Below are 8,541 nucleotides of genomic sequence, written 5' to 3'. Positions count from 1 at the left end.
AGTGTTCACCCAACCTCTAGTTTTAGAGTGAAAATCAAGATTGAAGGAGAAGGAGAATGGAAGGGAGTGCTCATCTCAAACTTGTTCAATTGCCATAACACAATTTTGAAGCTAGGAATACTTCACCTCATTTTGTTCATGTTGTGCTTCATGTTTTAGTTTTATTACTTATGTATGTTTGTGTGTGTGTTAAGTATGTTGGGAGGGATTGAAACAAGTTTTCTTAAATGTCTTTCCTTTGTGTTTTGCTTTGAATTTTGAAGGGATTGTATGGGTGTATTGGCATTACTCACCCTTAGATAGGGCAAAAGTGGCCATGTACGGGGGAAGGTGTTTAGTTGGAATCCAATAGTGTAGAGTCTCTTCTCAAGATGAGAAGAGGGAGAGAGGGTAGGGTGTTATGGGCCCCTACTCATTAGCACAAACCATGTTTTAAGTTTTGAAATTTGAGAAGTGAAAGATCGAAAGTCCTTGTGATATCAGCCTCAAAAGGGCATCTATGGAAGAATGAAAGTTCTTGAGATTTTAGCCTCAAAAGAGCATATGTTATGGTGTTGTAGCTGACGTCTCCTATTGGAAAAATCCACCTTCTCCCTAGTCTGGTTCAATGTCAAACCTGTTGTGCAAACTTGGGATGGGAGTGAATGTTTGAATTTGTCTCCATGTTATGTTTGGTTGTCTCTTGGTCAGTTTTTGTTTTCTCCATGATCACCCAGATGTATTGCAGAATTTAAAATGGATCCCTTGTTAAGGGCCAAGAAGGAAATTTAGATTATTATTGATATTCAATTATGTTGGGAGATTTCTCCTCGAGATTGAAATCCTATGTAAAAATTTTACTGTTAACTTATTGTGGAAATGACAACAATGTTGGGTTTTCTTCTTGGTTCTTTCCCAATAGATCCTTTGAATTAGGTGGTCAATAAAAAAAATGATTGAGTAATATCCTTGCTTATGAGATTCTCGTATTTTCAATTTTATGAACATGTGTATTGAAAAGTAGATAAAATGGTAATGTTCAATTATGCAAATTTCAATTTCAAATATGTTAAATTTTTTTTTCTTTTGAGTTGTGCTTAAATTTCATAATTATACATGTGTATGAGGAAGTTAAGTGATTCTATTTGAATACTTATTTATTACATTTAATCCTATTATCACTTTTAATTTTTTTTTTTTTTGGTGTGTTTTTGCCCTGTATCTTGGGCATGACAGGGTTTCTTAAAGTTATCCCTCCTTGGCACCTCCCATCACTTACTCTTGAAGCTCTACTTCTATTTAGTGTGGTCCTCACAATTTTTCTCACCCATTATATGTGTTACATGTTCAATTGAGGTGTTTTAGTGGAATGTCCTACTCGTTGTTTGTTCTTGTGAGTGCTAATTATGGGCCTCTAAATCCACACACACTTCAACATGATCTTTGTGTGTCAGAAACATCCTGAAATAAATATGGGATTATCCATTCAGTATGACTAAACAAAGTGATTTGTTGCCTTCTAACTAGATGAGGTTTTTCTATTCACTTTGAGAATTGAGAGATCAACAACTAGACCAATGTAATGCCCCGCCCGGAGATCCTTGGAAACAAGGATTCAAATCAAGCCAAGATAATTTTTTTTTTAAAAGTATGAATGCACAAGACAACATCATACAAGGATCACACAGATCGCAACGGAAGACTTCAACACAATCCCGACAACCAATGAATCTCCAAACGCCACTACCAAACTGACACACACAACCAAAGCCAACAAGGACAACACACATGATGAGGGCACAAGAAACAAGCACTCATCAACAAAACACCAAGCTGGGGTAATATGCAGAATCCTGAAATTTGGCTAAGCCTGAAATCCTGAAGCCCAGAAAATTGGCTAAGTCTGCATTTCTTAAGCTCTAAAATTTCCTAGAATCCATAAATTATCTCTGAGAGGTCTAAAACCTATCTCAAACGATTTTTCGCATATATTAAAATATATCTTAAGTATAAGGAATTAAATAAACGTCAACTTATACTTAAACGATATATTTTACACCCCAGGAGACTAAAACAAAAACACGAAAACTCGATTTCAAGAGAAACCGACAGAATTCAAAATGCAACAGCATAGGGTCGAAGAACGCCCAAAAGGGTATCCAAAACCACTCTCAAAAAGATCAGATCACAAAGAAAAGTGCCCGTTGATGGCACGCGCAGGTTTTTCACAAAAATCGTGCGACACTTTTTACTATGGGAGGGCGATACTTCTCCTTAAGGCGTGCGACACTCTTCCAGTGTCGTACGACATTTCTCAAGAAGGCATGCGACACTTTTCAGCATCGTACAACATTTCTCAAGAAGGCGTGCGACACTCTTCCAGTGTCATACGACATTTCTCAAGAAGTCGTGCGATACTTTACAGTGGCGTATGACATAGTTTGCATGGGTGTGTGATACTTTCCAAACTGTCGCACCATGCTGAACAAATATCGCCCATAGAAACACGAAAATGCTCCCAAAAGAAAAAGGGACCAAAATAGAGCAAAGAACCTCCACACTAGGGAGTACCAGATCCACAAAGGCTCGAGGAATGAACACTCGAGTGCAAGAACAACATAGAAAGAAGAACACCAAACCATCTAAACTACAGCAGCAAAGAACATACTGAAAATAAGCATTGCAAAGAACAAAAGAAACATCGTAATGAACTGAACAACCAAACTAAGTACGCGGTTCCTCCCAACCGTCAATAGCATCATAAGACCATCGTGGGTCCTAGCCATCCCTCGCGCGTAACATCCCAAGCCACCGACCAAATCGTCGGTACTGTCGTAATAGGGATGTCACTACTAAAACATGCAACAATATAAGCATAAGGAAATCTAACATGCTAGTAGTAAAGCATAAGATAATCCTATAGTAGATAACATCACCTATCACATGCTAAACAACAATAAGCAATAGATATACTACTAAATCAAATAACATCATCTAATCATATGCTAAACATCAGAATAAGGGAATGCGTCAAATAAAATAACATCATCTAAACATGATATACAAGCATCCCAATGAAAGCATAAATTACAAGAAAGCATACTCCGAAACCCGAAGTACCAAGTGAAGACATCCAGCAACGGTCGCACTAGGACAAAGATCGTCTCTGTACACCGATCCCTAGCAGTGGTGAAGGTAGCTACGCCTCCCAACCACGTGACACCCGTAGGTCCACACCCGCCATGCTGATGGAGATTATGATCCAACCACAAACACACATAAAGCACAACATCCAAGGCTAACACTCACGCCAGACGGTATGATGGCTGCAACCAAGGACCTAAGACAATGCAAGGAGTACAGGTCCTGGTCAGACACTCAATAGGCTACTAGTAGGGGCTGACATCATGGAGAGTCGCTTGGCATCAACAAGCCCAAGCTAGTATAGGCAGCTACTCTTCTCAACAGAAGGCGCACAACCTAGGGCAGCTACTCTTCACGACGAAAGGCGCACAACCCACACATTTTAATTATCTTGTATTTATTACCACCCAAAGTTTTAATTTAATTATCACTTATATAAAACTTCCTCTGCCAACTAGGAAGTAGTCACCAGGTTACAGGATAGAGGCCCCCTCCATATGCTACCCTACCCTACCCATGCTCATCCTACGACAAGTGCCCGTGGGCATGCATACTCCTATCCCAACCCCAATGATCATAACTTTCGGAAAATCCATGAAAGATCGGGCCTCGCAAGTCACCCAAAAAATGTACGTGTACGTACTCGTGTGTGGCGCACCACCATCACAAAGATCATAACACAAAGACAGGAATGAGAACACAATGCAAAGAAAACACAATGCAAAGAAAACACCCAACTGAAAGCAAAACGGGAAGGACAAATTCTACATGAATCCCAAAGCCAACAAAATCATACATCATTAAATCACTCAATCAACCTCAATCCAAGAGTATGGAATCTACACGAATCCCAATGATGCAACAAGACCAAACATCATGAACTCACTCAATCGACCTCAATCCGAGAGTATGGATTCTACATGAATCCCAATGATGTAACAAGACCAAACATCATGAACTCACTCAATCGGCCTCAATCCGAGAGTATGGATTCTACACGAATCCTAGCATTCACGAAACAAAAGCAAAGGTCTAAAGGAAACCATAACACCAAGTATAAAATCACTCAACCGAACACAACGTCGGGAGTACGGATGCAACATAACAGTGCAAAAGTGGTTTGACTGATATCCAAATGGATCATCAAGGTCCACGACCCACATTGTGCCAAGAAAACCAGAGAAAACAGGGCGGCACGCAAAATGAGGTAAAAACCCCAAAAATTTGAAAAACTTCAAAATTAAAACCCATTTGGCCTTTGAGTTCAAAAACCCAAAAAATCCAAAAATAACTAAAATCGGACACCGTATGCAAAAACGGCCAGCATAACGGTGCAAAATCCCAAACCCTCATCCCAAAAAATAGGGAAATGTTCATACCCGCCCAACCGGGTAGAACTAACATACAGAAACGGAGGGGAACACTAGTTCTCAGCCTCCAAACAAATAGCTACCAAAAAAAGAAGCTGAAACAGAGCATAAACAATAAAATGGGAAAGCCCTACCTCACAGCCAAAAGGGCAAAACGAGAATCTGAACCATAAAATAAATATCCCGCAGAAGTAGCTAAAAATTGCGGCAATCCAAGGTTTCCCCGAGCTGGATCCAACGAGCTCAACCTCGCGACGATCCCACGCCCGTAGCTCCCACAACGAACAAAACAGTAAATCCTCATGAAGAGGATTTTGGGTTTTACTCTCCAACTTTCCAATTTGAAAGTGAGAAGTGAGGAATTAAATTCCTTTTTGGATATTTATTCACTTTTCAAGTGAATACTCGATTAGGGCATTTAACCAGCCAATCCAGTTAAACCCTAAATCGACCCAAACGAAAACAGGCTATTCCTATAAATAGGAATTCATCTATGGCAAAGCTGCCAGAAATTAAAAATAAAACAATTAAAAAGCCCGAAAACCCAAAAACACATAAATCTCTTGAACAACTTTCGCGACAAAGCGAAACTCTAAATGCACAGACACGCTTACTGGTCTAATCACATAATGCAAATGAGTTCAGATTTAATAATCACCGAAAGGTTTAAATTAAACATTTAATTGAGGATACGTCGACCATACAAGGACGACATTGGTAAAATATGAAAGGCTAAATCACTAACTCCATGTGCCACTGCCAGAGATATAAATCCTGCACACTAAAAACCACGATCAAGTGCAATTGCATATAATAACATAGCCGAAGCAATAAATGCATTAAATCACCTAATTTAACCATTTATTTAATTATATTAAAATAATCTATTTACATCACTCACGTTCGCATAAAGCATAACAACGCAGGAATGAAGTAAATAACCATAGCATTAAATCCATCACATAACATAATCAGAGGTATGTCCAAATACCAGATAACCAGATAACATCATAAAACACACTGTCATCTCAAAATGGCATCATCATGCAATATGATTAACTGAACAACATAGTAGTCTAATATCTATGATACTGGAATCAAAGAGAACATTTGACCCTCAGGTCATCTCAAATGTAAAACATCACAAGAGTAACAATTATCTCTCTAATCAGAAATATAACAAGGTAAATGTCCGCAACACATAACCAAATAATCCCACATGAACAATCCATTTAATTACTTACACATTAATAATGATTGATTACTCTGCATTAAAAAGACATTTAAAACACATAAGCAAACACAGTCATAAACATGACTAACCATCGCTACAAGAACCCAGTCTAGTGTAGCATGGTAATAGTACACAGTGCAATCTCTGCACACATCTCAGGGTAATCATAGAACAACCTCATGATACCACATGGATCCTGGTAACCACTGGCACAAACCTCAGTGAACCAAAAATCACATCATAATCTCAAGGATCAGTCAAAAGCATAATCAAAGCAACTGATATAGAAACATAAATCCAAACACCTCAACAGTGTAGACCACTTAGGGTCACAATCATGATCCCATCACAACAAAAGATCATCAAGGTTGCATCCATCAGGACGACTTACAAAAGTCAAATGGGAGAGGCACTACAACCAAACTAGTACAAAGGATTTTAAAGCATGCAAATGCAATCTAATCTATATTTTTGATGTTTTTTGAATGCAAATATATAAAAATTAATCTAAATGAAATTGAAATTAATCTAAGAGCAATAGAAAGTAATAGCTAGACGAATGCATTTTAATCTAAATGTTGATCGTATGAAAGCAAGAGAAAATTTTAATGCAAAGAACTTGAGTAATCAAATTAGCATTAATTCAATATTTTTCATGTGCATCCTCCAAAATGAGAGGTTGAAGGTTTCTTATATAGAATCCAAGAATTTGATCAATGGTCCAGATCAATCTAAGTGTATGGTCCTGATTGAAGATAAGATTGAGTCCTCCATTTTTAATGGAGTTGAATGAGAGGAAATAGGAGATAACAATAATCCATTCAAATATGTTCTCATAATTACATTTTTGATTAATTAATTAATTAGTTTCAACAATTATGAGGACATATTGTAATTAATCAATATTATTAATTCCCTTTTCATGTGAGATGAAATAGGAATGGATATTGATCCATTCAAACATATGATCATAATTAGATATTCTAATTAAATAAATAATTAGTTTCAATAAGCATAACATATATTTAATTAAACTGAAGTATTTTAATTCATTCTTTATGTGTATTAGCTAAAGGGGTAGATTTAATTAATTAAAGTACTTAGGACTTATAATTAAATTAATTCAATAAATAGTTTTAATTTTTTTAATTCAATTAATATTTAGGAATTAAGTAAAGTGAGTGATACATATAGATTAAAGATTTTTTGCATTTGACACTTAGGTCGAGTAGAGATTATTAAAATCAAAATTGCCTAGTATGATAGGTTTTTAAGTAACATTGATAAATTAAAATTGGTTCAAAATACCAATGTGCCAATTTAGGGGTATTACATTTACCCCTCTTTGATTAAATGTGTGAGCAATATGTTGATTCAAAGAAATCATAAATATGAGGATATAGACCAAGAGCTTAGATTGGTTCTGAGATTGATGATACATGGAGCAATTGATGACATTTTTAAGGTTATCTCTAGAACAAAGCTTATTCTTAGGGAATCCAGATAGAATAGCTAGATACCAATATGAAAGAACAAAGATTATCAAACTTCACTAAATTATTCCCAGAATGAGATTCAATTCTTAGGAGTCAAGGTTAGATTGCCCCAATACCTATCCATTAGAAGATGACAAGATTAATCATGATTCATAGGATTATCCCCAAAACAAGGTTTAATCCTCAAGAGTCAAGGTTAGATTGACCTAATAAATATCCATTAAATAGTGATTGAAAGCAAGAGTTTAGAATTATCCCTAGAATGGAGCTTAATCCTCTAGTTTCTAGATAGAACACTTGAATACTGGTCTGTAAAAAAGCTAACAAGACCTAATCATGAGTCATAGAATCATCCCCAGAACAAGGCTTAATCCTCAGGAGTCAAGGTTAGAATGCTCCAATTCCTATACATCGAACTATGAAAAGGATTGTTATAAGATTGATCAGTTGAATAAAATATAATGCCAAAGAGAGGCAACAAAGATGCCTCAAATGATGAGATGCCCCTAGTGAATAGGACATTATATTTAGATTTGAAGAAACTTTTGAAAGATTCAAAGATGTTCAATGATGTCATAATTATCCTTCACCCTTAGGACCAAAGTCAAAAGATGACACATTAGAATGAAGTTGATTTAAAGAAATTTGAAGATATGGTTGACCATGGTTGACAAGATTTTACCAAAGCTATCTTGAATTGACTTGATTTGACTTTTCCAAATTTTTAAAAAAATTGGAATTAATGTGTGATTTAAAAATATTGTCAAAGTCACAAAGTATCATTAAGTGGAATTGCATAACTCTTCAATCGCACTAGTCCCAAAATTTTAAAGTGTGTTTGTGAGGTTTTTACATGCATCAAATTTTGAATTTGATCTCAAAAATGAGTTTAGAGCAATAAAATTAGCTAACAAGATAATTTTTAGGTCAATCAGAGCACTTTGAAAATTTAGGTCAAAATCTATATAGGGGCCCAAAAGGTCATTTTAAATCATTTGTGGATTTTGTCTTTCATGAAGAAAAGAGCTCTAAGGTGAAAATGGTGGTCCTAGTGTAGAGTTATTGTTTTGAGCATTATAGGCAGCATAGGTAGCTAGTAGACTATGGACCTCCAGTAGGTAGTAAAAAATCCTTCTGTGCATTGAAATTTTTACCCATTTTGGTCATTGTTTGCATCTTTTTGAACGTTTTAAAGTTACTATTGTCAATGTCCTTGCATGAGAACCCAATTTTTTGTGTGAGCTTCCAAGTAAACTCACACAAGGAAGTGCCACTAAGACACTTTCTCACATGGCATGTAGGGTTTCCTCACATGGGA

This window comes from Cupressus sempervirens, chromosome 9 (genome assembly GCF_028749045.1).
Source record: "Cupressus sempervirens isolate cs-2001-9-10 chromosome 9, ASM2874904v1, whole genome shotgun sequence".
NCBI lineage: Eukaryota > Viridiplantae > Streptophyta > Pinopsida > Cupressales > Cupressaceae > Cupressus > Cupressus sempervirens.
This window is presented reverse-complemented; position numbering follows the sequence as displayed.